The sequence below is a fragment of the Lissotriton helveticus genome, chromosome 11 (genome assembly GCF_964261635.1).
Source record: "Lissotriton helveticus chromosome 11, aLisHel1.1, whole genome shotgun sequence".
Taxonomy (NCBI): domain Eukaryota; kingdom Metazoa; phylum Chordata; class Amphibia; order Caudata; family Salamandridae; genus Lissotriton; species Lissotriton helveticus.
The window spans coordinates 823,999,461-824,025,736 of record NC_136072.1 but is presented as its reverse complement, the minus strand read 5'-3'; the positions used below and the strand labels follow the sequence as shown (position 1 = coordinate 824,025,736).

At 42.6% G+C, this 26,276-nt stretch overlaps 1 protein-coding gene across 3 annotated transcripts in view; it reads left to right on the top strand.

The window, feature by feature from the left end:
• Positions 1-26,276, top strand: part of LOC144792107 (myoferlin-like) — a 3,514,236-nt gene that overhangs the window by 1,512,627 nt on the left and 1,975,333 nt on the right. The gene's annotated exons all lie outside the window — the stretch shown is intronic.

Genomic DNA, 26,276 nt, shown 5'->3' with positions numbered 1-26,276 from the left:
TTGGTTGTGGTATTGGTGTTGGTGTTGGTGATATTGGTGGTGGTGGTATTGGTGGTATTGGAGGTGGCCGTATTGGTGGTGATATTGGTGGTGGTGGTATTGGTATTGGTGAGGGTATTGGTGGTAGGATTGATGCTGGTGGTGGTGGTATTGGTGGTGGTGGTGGTATTGGTAGTGGTGTTGGTATAGTTATTGGTGGTGGTTATATTGGTATTGGTGGTGGTGGTAGTGGCATTGGCATTGGTAGTGGTATTGGTGGTGGTGGGAATACACTCAAAATATCGAGTTTTAATATCGATTAGCATTAATATCGAATAAAAAATATAGAATGGACACAATATCGAATGGCAAAACACACAAGATGATGGACGGAATGTTGCACAATGGCAAAACATTCACCCCCAGTCACAGATCTGGGTTTAATCCATCGTTATTTTGCTCACCAAGCCACCCCAGTTCAGACATGGCCATATGCAAATCAGTCTTGACCCTGTGCCTCATGGGAACAGTCCAGCCCGAACTGCCAAGCCATGTCTTTCCTGGACCGGAATCAAGCATCCTAGGACCGGTTTCTGGATATCAGCCGTCTTCAGCCAGGATAGCTTGACTCCAGTGGCTTAGTGAGCACGGGACCCACGTCTGGGCATACCCTTCGCACTTAGGGTGAACAGCAAAACACACAAGATGATGGACGGAATGTTGCACAATGGCAAAACATTCACCCCCAGTCACAGATCTGGGTTTAATCCATCGTTATTTTGCTCACCAAGCCACCCCAGTTCAGACATGGCCATATGCAAATCAGTCTTGACCCTGTGCCTCATGGGGACAGGCCAGCCCGAACTGCCAAGCCATGTCGTCCCTGGAATTTATTTATTGGTATGTATTTTGAATTAATTGGTATTTAAAATTTTAATTGGTAATAAATTAAAATATAATTGGTAATTAATTTTAATTAATTGATTAATTGATAATTATGTTAATTGTATTAATTTATTTTCTGTTGTGGGTTGTGTGTTTACAGGGGAATAGGGTGGGAAGTAATTTAATTGTAATTAATTAAATATTTTAATTTATTGTTTTTTTGTTCTAATTTTTAATTATTTAATATTTGTTAATTAATTAATTGTTAATTGGTAAATAATTTGTATTAATAGGTAATAATTTTTAATAATTAATATTTATTTGTATTTTTAATTGATTATTTGTTATATTATATAAAATTGTTAATTACTTTAATATTTAATTTATTTTTATTTATATATGAAGTGTTTACTTTCCCTACTGTTGCACTCTCTGGAGTGGGAATAGTAAGTTTTACCCCTACGCTATCCAACACTTTCCCTACTGTTGCACTCTCTGTAGTTGGAATAGTAATTTTTACCCCTACGCTATCCAACGCTTTCCCTACTGTTGCACTCTCTGGAGTGGGAATAGTAATTTTTACCCCTACGCCATCCAACGCTTTCCCTACTGTTGCACTCTTTGGAGTGGGAATAGTAAATTTTACCCTGCCGCCATCCAACGCTTTCTCTACTGTTGCACTCTCTGGAGTGGGAATAGTAATTTTTACCCCTACGCTATCCAACGCTTTCCCTACTGTTGCACTCTCTTGAGTGGGAATAGTAATTTTTACCCCTACGCTACCCAACGCTTTCCCTCCAGTTGCACTCACTGGAGTGGTAATAGTAAATTTTACCCTTTCCGCTATCCTACGGTAAAAATATTGTACTTTTTTTAATTAATATTACGTTTATATATATATATATATATATATATATGACTGGAACATCCTTTACGAGAAAAGATCAAAGGCCACAAGGGGAGTCCTGAGCAAACCACAACTTTATTCCATCAGACCCCAGCGGCGGCGGATGCATTTCGGCGTGGAAGCCTTCTTCAGCGCCCTTCGCTGCAAATGACACACCCCATATTAACTCCTCCTGTGTAAAGTACTTAATTGCACCTGGGTCTCCTCCCCCTCGTGCGATCGGCACACCCAGAAGTTCCAGAAGAATTAAAACAAACTACATTTCCCAGCAGTCACCACGTTGGTAGCGTCGGGTTGGTGGTGTGGGGGAGTGAGTAACATCATAGGATGGGCGCAAATTGCAGGTGAGTCTGGTGAGTCAAAGGTTAGCTGAAACGAGTGTGTCTGCCCTAGGTCCCCTTGCATACTGCAGTAGCCTGTCGCTCCAAGACAAACGAAGAGTGCGGGCAGTCAAATGCGAGACTGTGTGCCCCCTAGAGATAGAATACCTCAGTCCATTCAAAGCTGTCTTGAAGTTCCAGGCGGACTCCGGAAATTACCGATACCTCGGTTTCGAAAGTTGCTGCACGCAGCGGAATGCCAGTTGATTCCCGGGTCTCTTGTCACTGCAGGGCCCTTTGTACTGTGTATCTGGCAAACACAGAATTTATGACTGGAACATCCTTTACGAGAAAAGATCAAAGGCCACAAGGGGAGTCCTGAGCAAACCACAACTTTATTCCATCAGACCCCAGCGGCGGCGGATGCATTTCGGCGTGGAAGCCTTCTTCAGCGCCCTTCGCTGCAAATGACACACCCCATATTAACTCCTCCTGTGTAAAGTACTTAATTGCACCTGGGTCTCCTCCCCCTCAAGCGATCGGCACACCCAGAAGTTCCTGAAGAATTAAAACAAACTACATTTCCCAGCAGTGACCACGTTGGTAGCGTTGGGCTGGTAGTGCGGGGGAGTGAGTAACATCATAGGATGGGCGCAAATTGCAGGTGAGTCTGGTGAGTCAAAGGTTAGCTGAAACGAGTGTGTCTGCCCTAGGTCCCCTTGCATACTGCAGTAGCCTGTCGCTCCAAGACAAACGAAGAGTGCGGGCAGTCAAATGCGAGACTGTGTGCCCCCTAGAGATAGAATACCTCAGTCCATTCAAAGCTGTCTTGAAGTTCCAGGCGGACTCCGGAAATTACCGATACCTCGGTTTCGAAAGTTGCTGCACGCAGCGGAATGCCAGTTGATTCCCGGGTCTCTTGTCACTGCAGGGCCCTTTGTACTGTGTATCTGGCAAACACAGAATTTATGACTGGAACATCCTTTACGAGAAAAGATCAAAGGCCACAAGGGGAGTCCTGAGCAAACCACAACTTTATTCCATCAGACCCCAGCGGCGGCGGATGCATTTCGGCGTGGAAGCCTTCTTCAGCGCCCTTCGCTGCAAATGACACACCCCATATTAACTCCTCCTGTGTAAAGTACTTAATTGCACCTGGGTCTCCTCCCCCTCATGCGATCGGCACACTCAGAAGTTCCTGAAGAATTAAAACAAACTACATTTCCCAGCAGTCACCACGTTGGTAGCGTTGGGCTGGTAGTGCGGGGGAGTGAGTAACATCATAGGATGGGCGCAAATTGCAGGTGAGTCTGGTGAGTCAAAGGTTAGCTGAAACGAGTGTGTCTGCCCTAGGTCCCCTTGCATACTGCAGTAGCCTGTCGCTCCAAGACAAACGAAGAGTGCGGGCAGTCAAATGCGAGACTGTGTGCCCCCTAGAGATAGAATACCTCAGTCCATTCAAAGCTGTCTTGAAGTTCCAGGCGGACTCCGGAAATTACCGATACCTCGGTTTCGAAAGTTGCTGCACGCAGCGGAATGCCAGTTGATTCCCGGGTCTCTTGTCACTGCAGGGCCCTTTGTACTGTGTATCTGGCAAACACAGAATTTATGACTATATATACATATATATATTACAGCAGAGAATCAAAGCAGGTAATCAAAATTCTCAAAAAGAATTGGCGAATCCTGAAACTTGACCCAACCATACGTGAAATAATGGGAAACCATCCGGTAGTGACGTACAGAAGAGCAAAGAATCTGAAGGATCAATTAATACACAGTCACTTTGTCAAGAAAAAGAAAAAAACACCCTGGTTAAAAACCATTGGATTCACCAAATGCTATAATTGCAAAGTCTGTGAAATAGCCAAACCTACCAAACAACTGACTATGGCAAATGAAAACATTTGGAAAATAAGAGAACTGATCACTTGCAAGAGCCAATATACAATTTACATGATTGAATGTCCTTGTAAGCTGCGTTACATAGGAAGTACAATCTGCGAATTAAAGAAACGAATTTTGGAACATGTGAGGGCCACTGTAAATAAGGACAGAACAAATGCGGTGGCAAAACACATGGAAACTCACCACAACGGGAATTGGAAACTCCTAAAATTCCTGGGTCTGGAAACCATGTCACTCTCAGACAGAGGGGGACATCGGGAAAAACTATTACGCCAGAAAGAATCCAGACACATTTTGAACTTTAGAACGATGACCCCTTTTGGACTGAATCAGTCGGAAGAACTTTATGTGCATTTATGAAAAATATGAAAACTGAACACTTCTCAGACAAGTCTCCACCATTTTTTCTTTTTCCCATGAATCCCACAGAAATGACACAGTCAAAGACAAAGATCTAGAGACTCGATCACATGAATTTTGAAAATTGGACATAATCTTGTCAGGTCACAATCAGGTAGAAACATCAGCCCACCAGAGGGCTATAAGCACGAGGTGAAATAAACCAAAAAAGCTGGACGTTGATTCACCTTTTGATCTGGGAACTGTATTTATAAGAGTGATAAAACCTCTCAGATACTAGAAATATGATTAGGCTAAAAAATGTAAATATAATCATATAACATTTGTTAAACAGGAACAAGCAAAGGGGGCAATGTGCATAATTTAAGTTGTAATTGATTTGAAAGAAAACTTTTTATTTCAAAAGAAACTACATGTCCCAGAATTCCGGGTTGATAATAGACTGAATGTGAACACTACCATGTGATCAAAGTGGATGGGAACTCCCTTTTAAACACAATCAGCAAACAGTGTTTGTAGACAACCGTGAACAAGTTAGTTGGGAGCTAACGAAACGCGTTGGTTTTAATGCTGTGACTAAAGCTGTTATGAACTTAAGAATAAATTAAGTTGTGCTCACGAACTTTGAAAGTGACTGGAGTGGCGGCCTCATTTCCTTCCAGTGGATTTTGTGTTCGTTGGGGGACCGAGTTGAAATTTTAAGCGACTTTTGGTTCCGTCGCGTGAGGCAACGCACCTGCAGGCAGCGCCGTACACGGGGGTGCAAACTGAACCTAACAGTGTTGAAACAAATATATATATATATATATATATATATATATATATATTCACAGAAAAAACCATAGGTTATAGACCATATATAGTTAGGAATTAGCATTTACAAAACCTTGAAAATTCACTGAAAAAACCATAGGTTATAGACCATATATAGTTAGGAATTAGCATTTAGAAAACCTTATTTCACTCACACAAAACCATTGAAATTCCATATATAGTTAGTTGCACTAACTATATATCGCGCACCCGCAATCCACTGCTGATGATGTCACATATTACATCATTCATGACATGGTCAGTGACATCACTGATGACATCACTGATGACATCTCAAATGACATCACTGATGATATCTCTTTTGACATCAATGGTCACATCAATGATGATATCATTAATGTGACAATACAATGCATCTCCTCAACTTTAATATAACCTCTGTTACACCCAGTGTTAAATACAGAGTATAATTTTTGAAACCATTGACACACCAATACTAGTTACTACATACGCATTCACTGATTCCTACGTCTACACACACATTCACTCATTCACCCATACAATCATTCATACATACAATCACTCATCTTTACAACACTATCATATGCACTCATACACCTATACAGACACTCACACTCTGCCACTCATCCATGGAGTTACTCACACACCTAGTCAGTCCTGTAAAGAATCAATCACACTTCCATTTTCTAATCTACACAGTTAAACATAGAGTACCTTACATTTTCAAACATATACTAACACATACTTACTCTCTTATAGAATCACTGATACAAGTACACATTGATCTGCACAGAGTCACACACCTCCCAGCCAGCCATACACACACTCAGTCTCCCATACAAATACTTGTGCAACCAATCAATAACCCATATAGCTACTTATATAGCTACTGATCAACACATGCAGCAGCTTGCACAACAACAGACATACTGATGCACACTTTCAGACAGTTTAGTCACTAACCCGTGCATTTAGTAAGACGCATTTAATCACTCACTCATACAGTCAATCACGCACCTACTAAAACCTTCATTCAGACACTTATACATCCACTCATTCTTCAATATGTAAAACATATTTAAACTTTACAGAAACACATAATCACTGGATGTTGTCATCAGTGATGTCATCAGTGATGTCACTGACCATGTCATGAATGATGTAATATGTGACATCATCAGCAGTGGATTGCGGGTGCGCGATATATAGTTAGTGCAACTAACTATATATGGAATTTCAATGGTTTTGTGTGAGTGAAATAAGGTTTTCTAAATGCTAATTCCTAACTATATATGGTCTATAACCTATGGTTTTTTCAGTGAATTTTCAAGGTTTTGTAAATGCTAATTCCTAACTATATATGGTCTATAACCTATGGTTTTTTCTGTGAATTTCATTGTTTTTTTAACAGCTAATATCTGTAGCTGTAAAATGTATTCTTCTTTAAATCCAAAAATATATTTTATATGTTTATGAATAATTTTTTTTTAAAATATTTTTTTTTCTTCGTTCCCGCTTCGCGAATCGGGAAGCTTCCCGTTAGCTGACCTTGATGCCGCGAAATAGACCGCGAGCCGGTAAACGTTTCTTTACCGCAAGTGCCGCGTTAGAAAACAACATCGTGACGCCTCCCGTCCGCATGACGTTCCACGTTGTCGCGTGATACGTCATATGACGTGCTACGTTAGCGAACTGGTACGCGAAGCGAGTGCCAAAGCGCAGGTTTCTGGAAGCAAACCGGGAGGCCCTGCAAAGCGCTTAACGTAAACACAGCAAGTCATGTGACTTGGTAATAACACTTTTCATTGGTTCATTTCACTTTTGGTTTCCTAATGATGTAAGACTAGGTCATATAATCTAAAATGAACACTTTTGATTGGTTGAGAACTCTTGTTTTTCCCAAATGATGAAAATCCCTCCTTCTTTCCTCACTCTGACTTTCATCATTGTGAGAGAAAGACCCTTTGTGATCACTGAGCAATGGCTTCTTTAGTAGCTTCAGCTGGTGCTTCCCCACCACCTCCACCACATCCAAGGAAGAGTGGACCACCTGCTCAAGTTGTAATTCAACAAGAAGAAGAAGAAGAGGAACAGGAGGACGAGCACGAAGAGAGGCAGTTTTTGCCTGAGCAGCCCAAGACGTCTCACCGGAAAGAAAACTTCATTTGGCAATTTTTTAAAATTCCCAAAGGTCAGAAAAAAGTAAATGCAAGATACGTAACTTGCCTTATATGTCAAGATAGACTGTCCAGAGGGACCGACAAAAAATACAGTTTCGGAAACTACACAATGCATCGCCATATGACTAGGTGGCATCCTAACAACTACAGTGCTGCACAGTTTCGGAACGACCTAGATAATCTCCCTATTATGGCCAGAAGATCTGTTGTACCGGAAGTAACGGGACCAGAGGGCAGGGAGATGGTGCCAAATATACAAATGAGATTTGGTGAAGTAAAACACACCTGCGTATTTTGCGATGGATTCATTTCCTACGGAGAAAGAAGCATCACTCTGATCAACAGAGCTATTGACTATCATATGCAAGTTTGTCCGAAACGCCCAAAATAATAAATACTTCTTTTTTTTGTTTTGTTGCTCCTGTTGAGCCCTTTACAATGAATCGTTTTCATTGCCCCCTCCAAGAAAAACCCAAAAAAATATAAAACTGTTCCGAAAAATTCAAAAACATTAAAAAAATGTTCAGAAAAATAAAAAAAAAAGTTATTTTCAGAACTACCTCCCCGTTATTAAAAAATTGGTACAATATTTGGAACTGTGCCAACCTCTATTTCTCTTAGTTCGCTTCCTAGTTCGCTCGCTGGTACGCGAACTGGAAGCGAACCAAAAACAGTAAGTATAAGGGAAGGAAACACACACTTATGTTAAAAGAAAGACAGCTATAGGGGAGTAAACTAGAGATACTATTACCCATAATCCACTACTGATGATGTCACATATTACATCATTCATGACATGCTCAGTGACATCATCAGCAGAGGATTGCGGGTTTTTTGGCAACATGCCTTATCCACGGTTTAATAACGCTGCCTTTTGCTTTATATAAGTTTTCAAATTGTATGAAATATATACCAATAGGTCTTTATGAACCTTTAGGTAGTGCTTTTGTTCATGAGGTCTGGTCGCTTCCATACACATACAGATGTTTCAAAGATGATCAAGAAGTTTATCTGAATGGAGAGGAATGCACTGAGACGCCAGATCATTCACTAATGTGTAGGCACATACAGTTACACGATTCATGCAACAAACACCGACCAAATATGGCTTGCGTGTTGCAAGGCACGCCAGTTCCTGCTATCATCCCCACGTTCAAGTTGTTGGAAAATGGTAGTTATTTGATGCTCAATAATGAAGATTGTTCTGAGTTAATTAAAAGTATTCCTTTTATCGTAACAGTAAGTGAACGGGTTATTTGCTGCAGAAATGTTCTATTTCCTCCCACACATGAACATAGGGAGTTTTCAATCTGGCCACAAATACCAACCTTGGGACACGTTTCAACGGCATGACAAGAATAAGAGCTCTTTTGTCTCAGAGAGAGGTGGCCTTGAGTTCGGCCCGTGAAACTTTCGTACTTCACATAGCGAACACCCGTACACAGGTTTGCCTTTCAATTTCAGCAACATGTTTCCGACTATCTTTAACGCATCCTCCACAAAATCCCTGGCACACTTTTTTAAAGTTGTTACCAGTGGTCTCGTGACTTCATTTGAGAAAATCTTTGGAGTCATCCCTGCTCCCTTTCATTCCATTTTCTCCACTCTGGTTCGTGGATTGCATTTTAACTTGCATTACCAGCGGACGCTCTTGTGCTTTTTTACATTTTTAAATATGGATGTCCCTCCTATGCAACCTCCGACCCTGCAGCTGCTGACACTGTTCCGCAATCGCATGCTAGAATATTATGGCACAATGCCGTTGGCGATATTAAGCACGGCATATGGATTATCTTTTCGGTTCTCCTACTTCACCTGTGTCCAGCCTGTATTTCACTGCCTGACCTGTGATTTCGATTGGGCCATTGATTTGTGTCTCTGCGGACCGGTTTCTCCTGACGTCGACTTTAATCAGCTGATGACTCCTATCATTACTCACGAGTTGATTTGTCCTGGCGAAAGGATTATGGCTGTGGCATTGATGCATGGACTACTTGGTCCCTGGAATTTACTGGCGGCAGCACAGTCTTTCTTGGAACACAGCTTTCTTGAAAACCCACCGAGCTGTCCTCTGATGGTGATAGAGGATCCGGTGCTGGGAGAGCACGTATGTTCTTTTCCGCTTTTAAATTGGATGGCTGAACTGTTTTCGGATGAAGACGGTGACTTCCTGTTGGAGGCTGTTGCAGCTTATTTTGCATACACAGTTATGTCATAGACCTTTTTCATGTTTCATATGCTGAGTACTAGCATTTCATTGACAATTCATTGACTTAATTGTCAAGTTTTTATTATTTACCTTGCCTATTGGCTTAAGACTCGATAAAGTACTTGGCTGTTTTATTTTTCTTTAGCATTGAATTTTCCTAGTTTTTAATGCTTTACCTTGCGGACCGTCCACATATAAACTTGCAATCTGCTCTCATGAGATGGCACTTCTATTATCTTATTCAGTTCGTTTCCGGATCATGAGGAGGTGTCATCTAGGTCCTGGATATCTTTACACCGTGTTAAGTTAGCATGGGCTCATTACCGGTTTAAACGCCATTTTTCCTTTTTTGCAACTTCTGCACACGACATTTAGTTGTTGCTTTAGCTTTCCACCTAGTAGTTCATCGTGGTTTACATGAGAATAATATGTTATTGGTCTACTATCTGCTTTACTTGTTAAACTATATCTGTACAGCGAGTGCTAAAGTTTCAAGAACAACACGATACAGAATTGTTATGAGGTCTGATCTCCACGACTTCATACTCATAACATAAGTGCAACTTCTGCCAATTCTGGGCATGAGGCGGGTTTTATATTGCTTTGCCGAACACACATACACAACAGTTGATGCGGTTCACATGAAGAGAGAGCTGGTGTATGCTGATGTGATTCCTTCAAATCTAAGACACTAAAGTATGGGCACGCCCTAAACCAACACAAAGAGACCTTCTTAGCAAATAATATAATATGTGTATTAGGGAGGGTGAGATATAAGCAGCCGCGGGCCGTGGAGGGAGTTACGGTGAGGCAGGGAGGCGGGGAGGGGGAGAAGCAGGGTGGAGCCCTCTCTACCTTGCCCCTCCCCCTCCCCGCCTCCCTGCCCCACCGTAACTCCCTCCACGGCCCGCGGCTGCTTATAAGTGTTGCTAACTCTTATTCATTTACAGCATGTTAACATACTGTCACCATTCGCTTTTTATGTACTAGTAACTATGCTGGTAATTTTGCTACTGATAATATGTGTACTTGTATTCTCCACCCTGCTTCTCCCCCTCCCCGCCTCCCTGCCTCACCGTAACTCCCTCCACGGCCCGCGGCTGCTTATAAGTGTTGCTAACTCTTATTCATTTACAGCATGTTAACATACTATCACCATTCACTTTTTATGTACTAGTAACTATGCTGGTAATTTTGCTACTGATAATATGTGTACTTTTATTATCTAAGGTACTACGCCTGAGAAGACGGCATTAGTAAATAAACATTTCAAATACACATGTGTTCTTCTTAACTCCATGTTCTGGTTTCTAAGAAATATATAACGACCGACTGTTCATGAGTTCCACGTATCCTGAGGTACTATAAGTTCATATTATGGATTGTCTAAACATTGAGAGTTTGTTATATCCAATGTGACACTGTACCTAGCTTGCTAAATAGTTTTTGATTACTAACGTGAGTTTTGGGACACCCTAATTCGCCGAGGTTCCAATCCTCTGTCCACAGTTCTGTGTGAGAACAGAAACCCTGCGACAGGGGCACCCCCGACCCTTGCTGGACCTTCATCACACTTGGAATACAACTCCAGCAATGCGCCACCTTTACGGCACAGATACATCACGCATCTGTGCTGTTTTTGCCCCGTGATGCGCCGCATTGTAAATGCAGCACACCATAGGTGACGGAACAGCGGCACAGAATGACTAACACATCCCTGGTGATGCGCCAGTCATCATAAATCTATCCCTATGCTTCTTATCTTGTTAGAGATGAACCGCCATATGTATCATCAAAGTTATTTGCATTTCCTAAATAGCGAACTTTAAGGAATAAATAGCGATTCTTTACCATTCCTAGTTTGCGATGAGCTATTTGCTAATTAGCCGAATGTAGCCCAATGAAGCCCAATGTAGCCCAATGTAGCCCAAAGATGGCCGCCAGACACACAAAAAAACAAATGTAGCCCAAATATCAGCCAGATGTAGCCCAACTATAGCCCAGTGACAGAATGACCAATCAGCTTCGCAAACCTCCGTTACGCGAAGCGGAGCGCTGTTACAGATATATATCTTTTTTTGAACGTTAATTTCTCAAAATCCACTGGAGCACATATATTGAGACCTAGCAAAGGCACATCGGGCTACCAGTCCCTAATATTTTGCCAAGTTTCGTGCAAATCCATTCAGCCGTTCAATTATTATTTTTATTATTTTTTTTTGCCCCGCGGGGCCCTTTTAAAACCTCCACATCAAACCTAGGGGGTCAGCGAGGATCTACTATGCCCCCTTATAGTTATTTCCCCCTTTGTTTTGACCTCCTCTTGTCTCTCGATCCTACCGAGAGACAAGATGGCGGCCGCTACGGACTGTTTGGAATGTTGACAGACGCCGGAGAACCAATCAGCTTCGCTTCACAAAGCTCCGTTGCGCGAAAAGTCCGCGAACCAGAGCGCTAACCGGTCCGCTGTTACAGATATATATCTTTTTTTAAACGTTAATTTCTCAAAATCCACTGGAGCACATATATTGAGACCTACAAAAGGCACATCGGGCTACCAGTCCCTACAATTTTGCCAAGTTTCGTGCAAATCCATTCAGCCGTTCGGGCTAAAAGTGAGGCCAACCGCCCTATGGAAAACTCAATGTTAAAAACACGTTTTGGGACCCCCCTTTTTTCTCGGCCCCCACTGGACGAACCCCCCCCAAATTTTCAAGGGCTGCTCAGAAACAAAATGTGCCATTTTCCTGAAAATTTCAGCCAATTCCGTCCACAAACGCCAAAGTTATTAGACATAGAATTTTCAAAAAACCCATAGAGAAAAAATCCTAACTATATATACCTACTGGCGACCGCCAGTAGGTAATATATATATATATATATATATGTATTAACAAATCAATTTGTATTTTTTTTTACTTACATTAATTATTTATTATTTTTAAGGTTATTTAAGTATTTTAAGTATGTTCAAGTTAATTATATTTATTATTTCATTAATTTTTTATTAATTTAAAGGATTTTTAAAAATTCGATATTTTGACTAACTATATTTATTACATCGATATTTTTGATTCAATATTTTTGTACTTACCTGGAGATAGGAGGTCGATATTTTGGTATTCTATATTTTTTCCTCGATATTGTTGTACATCGATATTGTTGACATCGATATTGTTTCAGAGATCCGGTGGTGGTGGTATTGGTAGTAATGGTGGTATTGGTGGTGGTAGTGGTGGTGGTATTGGTGGTGGTATTGGTGGTGGTTTTGGTGGTGGTGGTATTGGTATTGGTGGTGGTGGTTTTGGTGGTGGTGGTATTGATGGTGGTGATATTGGTGGTGGTGGTGGTGGAATTGGTTGTAGTGATACTGGTGGTGGTGATGGTTGTATTGGTGGTGGTGTTGGTGGTCATATTGGTATTGGTGGTGGTGGTGGTATTGGTGGTGGGGTATTGGTGGTATTGGTGGGGGTGGTGGTATTCGTGGTGGTGGTATTGGTGCTGGTGGTGGTATTGGTGGCGGTGGTATTGGTGTTGCTGGTGGTATTGGTGGGGTAGGGTTTGGTATTGGTGGTGGTGGTATTGGTATTGGCGGTGGTATTAGTGGCAGTATTGGTGTTGGCGGTGGTGGTATTGGTGGTGGTGGTATTGGTGGTGGCATTGGTGGTGGTGGTATTGGTGGTGGTATTGGTGGCGGTATTGGTGGTGGTATTGGTGGTGGTGGTATTGGAGGTGGGGGTAGTGCTGGTGGTGTTATTGGTGGGGGTGGTATTGGTGGTGGTGGTATTGGTGATGATATTGGTGGTGGTATTGGTGGTGGTGGTATTTGTGTTGGTTGTGGTGATATTAGTATTAGTGGTGTTATCGGTGGTATTAGTGTTAGTATTGGTGGTGGTGGTGGTATTTACTGGTGGTATTAGTGGTGGGGGTATTGGTATCAGTGGTGGTGGTCTTGGTGGTGGTGAAATTGGTGGTGGTGGTGGTATTGGTGGTGGTATTGATTGTGATGGTGTTGTTCGAATTGGTGGTATTGGTGGTGGTATTGGTGTAGTGGCAATGGTGGTCATGGTATTACTGGTATTGGTGGTGGTGGAATTGGTGGTGCTGGTGGTATTGGTAGTATTGGTGCTGGTGGTATTTGTATAGATATCGGTGGTGACATTGGTGGTGGAGGTATTGGTATTGCTGGTGGTATTGGTTGTGGTGGTAGTGGTGGTATTGATGGTATTTGTGATGTTATTGGTGGTTTTGGTGGTGGTGGTGGTAGTTCTGGTGGTGGTATTGGTGGCAGTGATATTGGAGGTGAGATTGGTATTGGTGGTGGTGGTATTGGTATTGGTGGTTGTATTGGTATTGGCAGTGACATTGGTAATGGTGTTGGTGGTGGTGGTATTGGTGTTGGTATTGGTGGTTATGATGGTATTGGTGGTGGTATTGGTATTAGTTGTGGTATTGGTGTTGGTGATATTGGTGGTGTTGGTGGTTTTGGGATTGGTATTAGTCGTGGTATTGGTGGTGGTGATGGTATTGGTGGTGGTAGTATTTGTGGTACTGGAGGTGGCGGTATTGGTATTGGTGCTGGTGGCGATATTGGTGGTGGTATTGGTATTAGTGGTGATATTTGTATTGGTGATGGTATTGGTGGCGGTGGGGGTCTTGTTGGTATTGGTGGTGGTGGTATTAGTGGTGGTGGTATTGGTGGTAGTATTGGTGGTATTGGTGGTGGTGTTGGTATAGTTATTGGTGGTGGTATTGTGGTGGTTATATTGGTATTGGTGGTGGTGGTATTGGCATTGGTAGTGGTATTGGTGGTGGTGGTATAGATATTGGTGATAGTATTGGTGGTAATGGTGGTATTGGTGGTGGCAGTAGTGGTGGTGGTGTTATTGGTGGTGGGGGTTTTGCTGGTGGTGGTGTTGGTGGTGGTGGTATTGGTGGTGGTGATATTGGTGGTGGTGAAATTGGTTGTAGTGATATTGGTGGTGGTGGTATTGGTATAGGTGGTTGTGAAATTGGTGGTTGTATTGGTATTGGTGGTGGTATTGGTGATGCTGGTGGTATTGGTGGTGGGGGTAGTGGTATTGCTGGGGGTGGTGGTATTCGTGCTGGTGGTGGTATTGGTGTTGGTGGTGGTATTGGTGGGGGTAGGTATTGGTATTGGTGGTGGTGGTATTGGTATTGGCATTAGTGGTGGTATTGGTGGTGGTGGTATTGGTGGTGGCATTGGTGGTGGTGGTATTGATGGCGGTATTGGTGGTGGTGGTATTGGAGGTGGGGGTAGTGCTGTGGTGGTATTGGTGGAGGTGGTATTGGTGGTGGTGGTATTGGTATTAGTGGTGGTATTGGTGATAATATTGCTGCTGGTATCGGTGGTGATGTTCTTGGTGGTGGTGGTGGTATTGATGGAGGTGGTATTGGTGGCATTTGTGATGGTATTGGTAGTATTGGTGGTGATAGTATTGGTGGTGATACTGGCGGTGTTGGTGGTGGTAATGGTGGTATTGTGGGTGGTTGTGCTGTTGGTGGTATTGGTGGTGGTGCTATTGGTGGTATTAGTGTTAGTATTGGTGGTGGTGGTATTTACTGGTGGTATTAGTGGTGGGGGTATTGGTATCAGTGGTGGTGCTCTTGATGGTGGTGAAATTGGTATTGCTGGTATTGGTGGTGGTATTGGTGGTGGTGGTATTGGTGATGGAATTGGAATTGGTGGTATTGGTGGTAGTAACGTTGGTGGTGGTATTACTGGTATTGGTGGTGGTGAAATTGGTGGTGGTATTGGTGGTGGTGGTATTTGAATAGATATTGGTGGTGGTATTGGTGTTGGTGGTGGAGGTGTGTTTACAGGGGAATAGGGTGGGAAGTAATTTAATTGTAATTAATTAAATATTTTTATTTATTGGTTTTTTTGTAGTTCTAATTTTTAATTATTTTATATTTGTTAATTAATTAATTGTTAATTGGTAAATAATTTGTATTAATAGGTAATAATTTTTTTATAATTAATTTTTTTAATTGATTAAATATTATATTATATACAATTGTTAATTACTTTTAATTAATTTGTAATTGGTATTAATATTTAATTTATTTTTATTTATATATGAAGTATTTACTTTCCCTACTGTTGCACTCTCTGCAGTGGGAATAGTAAGTTTTACCCCTACGCTATCCAATGCTTTCCCTACTGTTGCACTCTCTGTAGTTGGAATAGTAATTTTTACCCCTATGCTATCCAACACTTTCCCTAATGTTACACTCTCTGGAGTTGGAATAGTAATTTTTTTGGTGGTGGTGGTGTTGGTGGTGGTGATATTGATGGTGGAGGTATTGGTACTAGTGATGGTGGTGGTATTGGTAATGGCAGTATTGGTATTGGTGGTGGTGGTATTGCTGCTGGTGATGGTGGTGTTATTGGTGTTGGTATTGGTGGTGATGGTGGTGGTATTGGTGATGCTGGTGGTGGTATTGGTGGTGCTGGTGGTATTGGTGGTGGTGGGGGTATTGGTGGTCGTGGTGGTATTGGTATTGATTGTGGTATTGGTGCTGGTATTGGTATTGGTGGTGGTGGAATTGGTATTGGTGATGGAGGTATTGCTGCTGGTATTGGTTGTGGTGTTATTGGTGGTGGTGGTGGTATTGATGGAGGTGGTATTGGTGGTATTGGTGGTGGTAGTATTGGTGGTATTGGTGGTGGTGATACTGGGGGTGTTGGTGGTGGTAATGGTGGTATTGTGGGTGGTTGTGCTGTTGGTGGTATTGGTGGTGGTGATATTGGTGGTATTAGTGTTAGTATTGGTGGTGATGGTGGTCGTATTTACTGGTGGTATTAGTGGTGGGGGTATTGGTCACAGTTGTGGTGGTCTTGGTGGTGGTGAAATTGGTGTTGGTTGTATTGGTGGTGGTATTGATTGTGATGGTGGTGGTATTGGAATTGGTGGTATTGGTGGTAGTGGCAATGGTGGTGGTGGTGGTATTACTGGTAATGGTGGTGGTGGAATTGGTGGTGCTGGTGATATTGGTGGTATTGGTGCTGGTGTTATTTGTATAAATATTGGTGATGGTATTGGTGTTGGTGGTGGAGGTATTGGTATTGCTGAAGGTATTGGTAATGGTGGTAGTGGTGCTGTGGTGGTGGTATTGGTTGTGGTGCTAGTGGTGGTATTGGTGTTATTTGTGATGGTATTGGTGATTTTGGTGGTGGTGGTATTGGTGGTGGTAGTTCTGGAGGTGGTATTGCTGGTAGTGATATTGGAGGTGGGATTGGTGGGTGGTGCCTGTGGTATTGGTGGTAGTGATATTGGAGGTGGGATTGATATTGGTGGTGGCGGTGGTATTGGTGGTGGTGGTATTGGTATTGGTGATGGTGGTATTGGTATTGGTGGTGGCATTGGTATTGGCAGTGACATTGGTAATGGTGTTGTTGGTGGTATTGGTGGTGGTGGTATTGGTAGTGGTGGTTATGATGGTATTGGTTGTGGTATTGGTATTGGTTGTGGTATTGGTATTGGTGTTGGTGATATTGGTGGTGGTGGTATTGGAGGTGGCGGTATTGGTGGTGATATTGGTGGTGGTGGTATTGGTATTGGTGAGGGTAATGGTGGTAGGATTGATGCTGGTGGTGGTGGTATTGGTGGTGGAATTGGTAGTGGTGTTGGTATAGTTATTGGTGGTGGTTATATTGGTATTGGTGGGGGTGGTAGTGGCATTGGCATTGGTAGTGGTATTGGTGGTGGTGGAAATACACTCAAAATACAGAGTTTTAATATCGATTAGCATTAATATCGAATAAAAAATATAGAATGGACACAATATCGAATGGCAAAACACACAAGATGATGGACGGAATGTTGCACAATGGCAAAACATTCACCCCCAGTCACAGATCTGGGTTTAATCCATCATTATTTTGCTCACCAAACCACCCCAGTTCAGACATGGCCATATGCAAATCAGTCTTGACCCTGTGCCTCATAGGAACAGTCCAGCCCGAACTGCCAAGCCATGTCTTTCCTGGACCGGAATCAAGCATCCTAGGACCGGTTTCTGGCTATCAGGCGTCTTCAGCCAGGATAGCTTGACTCCAGTGGCTTAGTGAGCACGGGACCCACGTCTGGGCATACCCTTCGCACTTAGGGTGAACAGCAAAACACACAAGATGATGGACGGAATGTTGCACAATGGCAAAACATTCACCCCCAGTCACAGATCTGGGTTTAATCCATCGTTATTTTGCTCACCAAGCCACCCCAGTTCAGACATGGCCATATGCAAATCAGTCTTGACCCTGTGCCTCATGGGAACAGTCCAGCCCGAACTGCCAAGCCATGTCGTCCCTGGAATTTATGTATTGGTATGTATTTCGAATTAATTGTTATTTAAATTTTTAATTGGTAATAAATTAAAATATAATTGGTAATTAATTTTAATTAATTGATTAATTGATAATTATGTTAATTTTATTAATTTATTTTCTGTTTTGGGTTGTGTGTTTACAGGGGAATAGGGTGGGAAGTAATTTAATTGTAATTAATTAAATATTTTAATTTATTGTTTTTTTGTTCTAATTTTTAACTATTTAATATTTGTTAATTAATTCATTGTTAATTGGTAAATAATTTGTATTAATAGGTAGTAATTTTTAATAATTAATATGTATTTGTATTTTTAATTGATTATTTGTTATATTATATAAAATTGTTAATTACTTTAATATTTAATTTATTTTTATTTATATATGAAGTATTTACTTTCCCTACTGTTGCACTCTCTGGAGTGGGAATAGTAAGTTTTACCCCTACGCTATCCAACACTTTCCCTACTGTTGCACTCTCTGTAGTTGGAATAGTAATTTTTACCCCTACGCTATTCAACGCTTTCCCTACTGTTGCACTCTCTGGAGTTGGAATAGTAATTGTTACCCTCCCGCTATCCAACGCTTTCCTTACTGTTACACTCTCTGGAGTTGGAATAGTAATTTTTACCCCTACGCTATCCAATGCTTTCCCTACTGTTGCACTCTCTGGAGTGGGAATAGTAATTTTTAAACCTATGCTATCCAACGTTTTCCCTACTGTTGCACTCTCTGGAGTTGGAATAGTAATTTTTACCCCTACGCTATCCAACGCTTTCCCTACTGTTACACTCTCTGGAGTTGGAATAGTAATTTTTACCCCTACGCTATCCAATGCTTTCCCTACTGTTGCACTCTCTGGAGTGGGAATAGTAATTTTTACACCTATGCTATCCAACGTTTTCCCTACTGTTGCACTCTCTGGAGTTGGAATAGTAATTTTTACCCCTACGCTATTCAACGCTTTCCCTACTGTTGCACTCTCTGGAGTGGGAATAGTAATTTTTACCCCTACGCTATCCAACGCTTTCCCTACTGTTGCACTCTTTGGAGTGGGAATAGTAAATTGTACCCTGCCGCTATCCAACGCTTTCTCTACTGTTGCACTCTCTGGAGTGGGAATAGTAATTTTTACCCCTACGCTATCCAACGCTTTCCCTACTGTTGCACTCTCTGGAGTGGGAATAGTAAATTTTACCCTGCCGCCATCCAACGTTTTCCTTACTGTTGCACTCTCTGGAGTTGGAATAGTAATTTTTACCCCTATGCTATCCAACGCTTTCCCTACTGTTGCACTCTCTGGAGTGGGAATAGTAATTTCTACCCCTACGCTATCCAACGCTTTCCCTACTGTTGCACTCTTTGGAGTGGGAATAGTACATTTTACCCTGCCGCTATCCAACGCTTTCTCTACTGTTGCACTCTCTGGAGTGGGAATAGTAATTTTTACCCCTACGCTATCCAACGCTTTCCCTACTGTTGCACTCTCTTGAGTGGGAATAGTTATTTTTACCACTACGCTACCCAACGCTTTCCCTACTGTTGCACTCACTGGAGTGGTAATAGTAAATTTTACCCTTTCCGCTATCCTACGGTAAAAATATTGTACTTTTTTAATTAATATTACATATATATATATATATATATATAAATATATATGTATATATAGATATATATATATCTATATATATGTATTAACAAATCAATTTGTATGTTTTTTTACTTACATTAATTATTTATTATTTTTAAGGGTATTTAAGTATTTTAAGTATGTTTAAGTTAATTATAATTATTATTTCATTAATTTGTAATTAATTTAAAGGATTTTAAAAAAATTCGATATTTTGACTAACTATATTTTTTACATTGATATTTTTGATTCGATATTTTTGTACTTACCTGGAGATAGGAGGTCGATATTTTGGTATTCTATAATTTTTTCCTCGATATTGTTGTACATCGATATTGTTGACATCGATATTGTTTCAGTGATCCGGTGGTGGTGGTATTGGTAGTGGTAGTGGTGGTGGTATTGGTGGTGGTATTGGTGGTGGTTTTGGAGGTGGTGGTATTAGTATTGGTGGTGGTGGTTTTGGTGGTGGTGGTTTTGGTGGTGGTGGTACTGATGGTGGTGATATTGGTGGTGGTGGTGGTGGAATTGGTTGTAGTGATATTGGTGGTGGTGATGGTGGTATTGGTGGTGGTATTGGCGGTCGTATTGGTATTGGTGGTGGAATTGGTTGTGGGGGTATTGGTGGTATTGGTGGGGGTGGTGGTATTGGTGCTGGTGGTGGTATTGGCGGTGGTGGTATTGGTATTGGCGGTGGTATTAGTGGCAGTATTGGTGTTGGCGGTGGTGGTATTGGTGGTGGTGGTATTGGTGGTGGCATTGGTGGTATTGGTGGCGGTATTGGTGGTGGTATTGGTGGTGGAGGTATTGGAGGTGGGGGTAGTGCTGGTGGTGGTATTGGTGGGGGTGGTGGTATTGGTGATGATATTGGTGGTGGAATTTGTGGTGGTGGTGTTTGTATTTGTTGTGGTGATATTAGTATTAGTGGTGTTATCGGTGGTATTAGTGTTAGTATTGGTGGTGGTGGTATTTATTGGTGGTATTAGGGGTGGGGGTATTGTTATCAGTGGTGGTGGTGGTATTGGTGGTGGTATTGATTGTGATGGTGATATTGGTGGCAGTGTTGGTATTGCTGGTATTGGTGGTGGTATTGATTTTGATGGTGGTATTGATGGTGGTATTGGTGGTGGTGGTATTGGTGTTGGTGTTGGGATTGGTGTTATTGGTCGTAGTGGCATTGGTGGTGGTATTACTGGTATTGGTGGTGGTGAAATTGGTGGTGGTATTGGTGGTGGTGGTATTGGTATTGCTAGAGGTATTGGTAATGGTGGTATTGGTGCTGTGGTGGCGGTATTGGTTGTGGTGGTAGTGGTGGTATTGGAGTTAGTGGTATTTGGGATGGTATTGGTGATTTTGGTGATGGTGGTAGTTCTGGTGGTGGTATTGGTGGTAGTGATATTGGAGGTGGGATTTGTATTGTTGGTGGTGGTATTGGTGCTGGTATTGGTATTGGCAGTGACATTGGTAATGGTGTTGGTGGTGGTATTGGTGGTTATGATGGTATTGGTGATGGTATTGGTTGTGGTATTGGTATTGGTGTTGGAGATGTTGGTGTTATTGGTGGTGGTGGTATTGGTATTAGTTGTGGTATTAGTGGTGGTGATGGTATTGGTAGTGGTGGTATTGGTGATATTGGTGGTGGTGGTATTGGTACTAGTGGTGGTATTGGAATTGGTGATGGTATTGGTGGTGGTATTGATAGTGGTGGTGGTCTTGTTGGTATTGGTGGTGGTGGTATTGGTGATGGTATTAGTGGTGGTATTGGTGGTAGTATTGGTGGTATTGGTGGTGGTGGTATTGGTGGTGGTAGTGGTATAGTTATTGGTGGTGGTTATATTCGTATTGGTGGTATTGGTGGTGGTGGTATTGGCATTGGTAGTGGTATTTGTGGTGGTGGTATTGATATTGGTGGTGGTATTGGTGGTAATGGTGGTATTGGTGGTGGTGGTAGTGGTGGTGGTGGTATTGGTGGTGGTTTAGGTGGTATTTGTATTGGTGGTAGTGGTTTTGGTGGTGGTGGTATTGGTGGTGGTGGTATTGGTGGTGGTGATATTGGTGGTGGTGGCATTGGTGGTGGTGGAATTGGTTGTAGTGATATTGGTGGTGGTGGTATTGGTATTGGTGGTGGTATTGGTATTGGTGGTGGTATTGGTAGTATTGGTGGTGGTATTGGTGGTGGAGGTAGTGGTAGTGGTATTAACAGTGGTGATATTAGTGGTTGTGGTATTAGTGGGGGAGGTATTGGTATTGTGGTGGTGGTATTGGTATTGGTGGTGTTGGCTTTGATGGTGGTGGTATTGTTAGTGGTTGTATTGGTGGTGGTGGTTTTTGGTGGTGGTGGTATGGGTGATGCTGGTGGGATTGGTGGTAGGGGTGGTATTGGTACTGGTGGTGGTATTGGTGGTGGTATTGGTGATTGTATTGGTGTTGGTGGAATTGGTATTGGTGGAGGTATTGGTATTGGTGGTGGTGGTGGTATTGGTATTGGTGGTATTTGTATTGGTGGTGGTGGCGGTGGTATTGGTAGTATTGGTGATGGTTGTATTGGTAGTGGTATTGGTAGTGATGTATTGGTGGTGGTGGTGGTGGTGGTATTGGTGGTGATATTAGTGGCAGTATTGGTGTTGGTGGTATTGGTGGTTATGGTATTGGTATTGGTATTGGTGGTAGTGATATTGGTGGTGGTGGTATTGGTGGTGGCATTGGTGGTGGTGGTGATGGTATTGGTGGTGGTATTGGTGGTGGTCTTGGAGTTGGGACTAGTGATGGTGGTGGTATTGGTGGGGGTGATATTGGTGGGGGTGGTGGTATTGGTGGGGGTGATATTGGTGGGGGTGGTATTGGTGGTGGTATTGGTATTAGTGGTGGTATGGTATTGGTGATGATATTGGTGGTGGTATTGGTTGTGGTGGTATTTGTATTGTTGTGGTGATATTAGTATTAGTGGTGTTATCTGTGGTGGTGGATTGGTATTGGTGATGGTGAAATTGGTAATGGTATTGGTGGTGGTGTTGGTGGTGGTATTATTGGTTATGTTGGTGGTGGTATTGGTGGTGGTGGTGGTGGTAATGGTGATAGTGAAATTGGTGGTGGTATTGGTGGTGGTGGTTTTGGTGGTATTGGTATTGGTGGTGGTGGTTTTGGTGGTAGTGGTATTGGTGGTGGTATTTGAGGTGGAGGTGGTATTGATGGTAATGGTATTACTGCTGGTGGTGATGGTGGAGGTGGTATTTGTGGTGACGGTGGTATTGTGGTATTGGTGGAGTTGGTGATGGTGGTGGTGTTGGTAGTGGTATTGGTGGTGGTATTGATACTGGTGAAATTGGGGGTGGTGGTGGTGGTGGTATTTGTGGTGACGGTGGTATTGTGGTATTGGTGGAGTTGGTGGTGGTGGTGTTGGTATTGGTATTGGTGGTGGTATTGGTATTGGCCGTTGTGTTGGTATTGGTGGTGGTGATTATGGTGGTGGGTGTGTTGGTGGTGGTATTGATGGTGATGGGATTGGTGGTGATGGTATTGTTGGTGGTGGCATTGGTGGTGGTAGTATTCGTGGAGGTGGTGGTATTGGTGTTGGTGGTATTGGTGGTGGGGGTGCTGTTGTTAATAAAATAGGCATTTCAAAACAACCCATCAGGTGGCTTTAGTACAGATGACATGTAACACAGATGTGCTGTTGCTAGCTTCAGCCCTTTAGCACACGATTATGTGCTACCTGGAATTCACATTCACTAATCATTTCTAAATGCATTTTACTTGGGGGGTTGAAACAGACACTGGTGGTGGTGGTGGAATTGGTTGTAATGATATTGGTGGTGGTGGTATTGGTATTGGTGGTGGTGAAATTGGTGGTGGTATTGGTGGTGATGGTGGTATTGGTGGTGGTGGAATTGGTGGTGTTTTTTATTGGTGGCGGTATTGGTATTGGCGGTCGTATTGGTGGTGGTGGTATTGGTGGTGGCGGTGGTATTGGTGGTGGTGGTGGTATTGGGGATGCTGGTGGCATTGGTGGTGGGGGTATTGGTGGTATTGGTGGTGGTGGTATTGGTAGGGGTGGTGGTATTGGTGCTGGTGGTATTGGTGGTGGTATTGGTGGGGTAGGTATTGGTATTGGTGGTGGTGGTATTATTGGTGGTATTGGTAGTATTGGTGATGGTATTGGTGGTGGAGGTAGTGGTAGTGGTGGTGGTATTAACGGTTGTGATATTAGTGGTGGTGGTATTGGTGGTGGAGGTATTGGTATTGTGGTGGTTGTATTGGTATTGGTGGTGGTGGTTTTGATGGTGGTGGTATTGTTGGTGGTTGTATTGGTGGTGGTGGTATTGGTGGTATGGGTGGCATTAGTGCTGATGGTGGTATTGATGGTGTATTGGTGATTGTATTGGTGTTGGTGGTATTGGTATTGGTGGAGGTATTGGTATTGGTGGTGGTATTGGTATTGGTGGTATTTGTATTGGTGGTGGTGGCGGTGGTATTGGTAGTATTGGTGATGGTTGTATTGGTGGTGGTATTGGCAGTGAGTTATTGGTGGTGGTGGTGGTGGTATTGGTGGTGGTATTAGTGGCAGTATTGGTGTTGGTGGTATTGGTGGTTATGGTATTGGTATTGGTGGTAGTGATATTGGTGGTGGTATTGGTGGTGGCATTGGTGTTGTGGTGATGGTATTGGTGGTGGTATTGGTGGTGGTATTGGAGTTGGGACTAGTGATGGTGTCGGTATTGGTGGGGGTGATATTGGTGGTGGTATTGGTATTAGTGGTGGTATTGGTGATGATATTGGTGGTGGTATTGGTTGTGGTGGTATTTGTATTGGTTGTGGTGATATTAGTATTAGTGGTGTTATCGGTGGTGGTGGATTGGTATTGGTGGTGGTGAAATTGGTAATGGTATTGGTGGTGGTGGTGTTGGTGGTGGTATTATTGGCTATGTTGGTGGTGGTATTGGTGGTGGTGGTGGTAGTGGTGGTAATGGTGGTAGTGAAATTGGTGGCGGTATTGGTGGTGGTGGTTTTGGTGGTATTGGTGGTGGTGGTTTTGGTTGTAGTGGTATTGTTGGTGGTATTGGAGGCGGAGGTGGTATTGATGGTAATGGTATTGCTGCTGGTGGTGTTGCTAGTGGTGATCGTGGAGGTGGTATTTGTGGTGATGGTGATATTGTGGTATTGGTGGAGTTGGTGGTGGTGGTATTGGTGGAGGTGGTGTTGGTAGTGGTATTGGTGGTGGTATTGGTATTGGTATTGGCCGTTGTATTGGTATTGGTGATGGTGATTTTGGTGGTGGGTGTGTTGGTGGTGGTATTGATGGTGATGGGATTGGTGGTGATGGTATTGGTGGTGGTGGCATTGGTGGTGGTGGTATTCGTGGAGGTGGTGGTATTGGTGGTGGTGGTATTGGGGGTGGAGGTTTTGTTGTTAATAAAACAGGCTTTTGAAAACAACCCATCAGGGGGCTTTAGTACAGATGACATGTAACACAGATGTGCTGTTGTCAGCTTCAGCCTGTTTAGCACACGACTATGTGCTACCTGGAATTCACATGACTTAATTCGCTAATCATTTCTAAATCCATTTTACTTGGGTGATTTACTCAGATACCAGATAATGCTGGGTCAAAGTGATTAAAAACAGGCGCCTGTGTTACGGGCGCGGCTGTGCTGCTTAAAAAAATGACATCGGTTTCAGCTCAAGCAGCGCATGGATGGCCTGCAGTAAGAGAAAGAATAAAATAAATAGTGCTTACAGACAAAATAACAGATCCCGTGTAACAACCGAAGTTAAGGGGCCAGTAGCCATGGGAGGTTACAAATGAAGACAAAGCCGTACTAAGGACGGACTAAAAAGCCCATTAACAAATCCGAAGGCAACATTTATGAAAGTCAAAGACACAAGCTAATGAAAACGGTTGAGAGTGGGCGTGGCTTCTCTCCCATACTCTACTACAGCAGGCTTGCAGAGCGAGCAGCGCATGCTTGCTGCTGCTATACTTGACCTAAAAAAAGGAGTTTAAGGCTTGGCAAAGAAGCTATTTTGCCAATTCCATTTGGCAGTTTAAAACTGCCAACTGAATGCAATGGCAGAACTGGGACATGTTTTAGGCACTACTTAAGTGTGTGGCACAATACGTACTGCAGGCCCACTAGTACAATTTAATTTACCAGCCTTAGGTATATGGTATACCACATTACTAAGGAATTACAAGTAAATTAAATATGGCAATCAGGTGTAAGCCAATTTTACCATGTTTAACTGAAGGGGCACAAGTACTTTAGAACTGATGAGCAGTGATAAAGTGTGCAAAGACCGAAAGCCAACACAAACACATTCTGAAAACAGGAGGGGTGAAGCAAAAAAGTTTAGGGATGACCTTGCAGAGAAGGCCAGATCTGACAGATATGAACCAGAAACATCCAAATTCACAAATGGATTAGATTTTCACAATGCCTTCTGAAAGAAATATAATCAGTTATGTCCTGCAAAGCCTGATGGTCTGCTTCGATTAAACCCTCTGATCAGGAAATCCTTCCTGGTTTGAGCTTCAGTACAGTTCTCAGAGAGCTTGCTCGCTGTTTGAGCACATGACTTCCACAGAAATGTCTTTGGTTCATTGGAATAAAATATTTGTTTGTATTCTCACTGACTGATACATTTAGTGAGTTACAAGCTTGCTATGCTGCAAAGCCAGTAAATCTCTCATGATAGTCAAGGTTGTCCTAAGAATCCTTTTTTAACTCATATTTTGTGTAACTCTTTTGCTTCTTC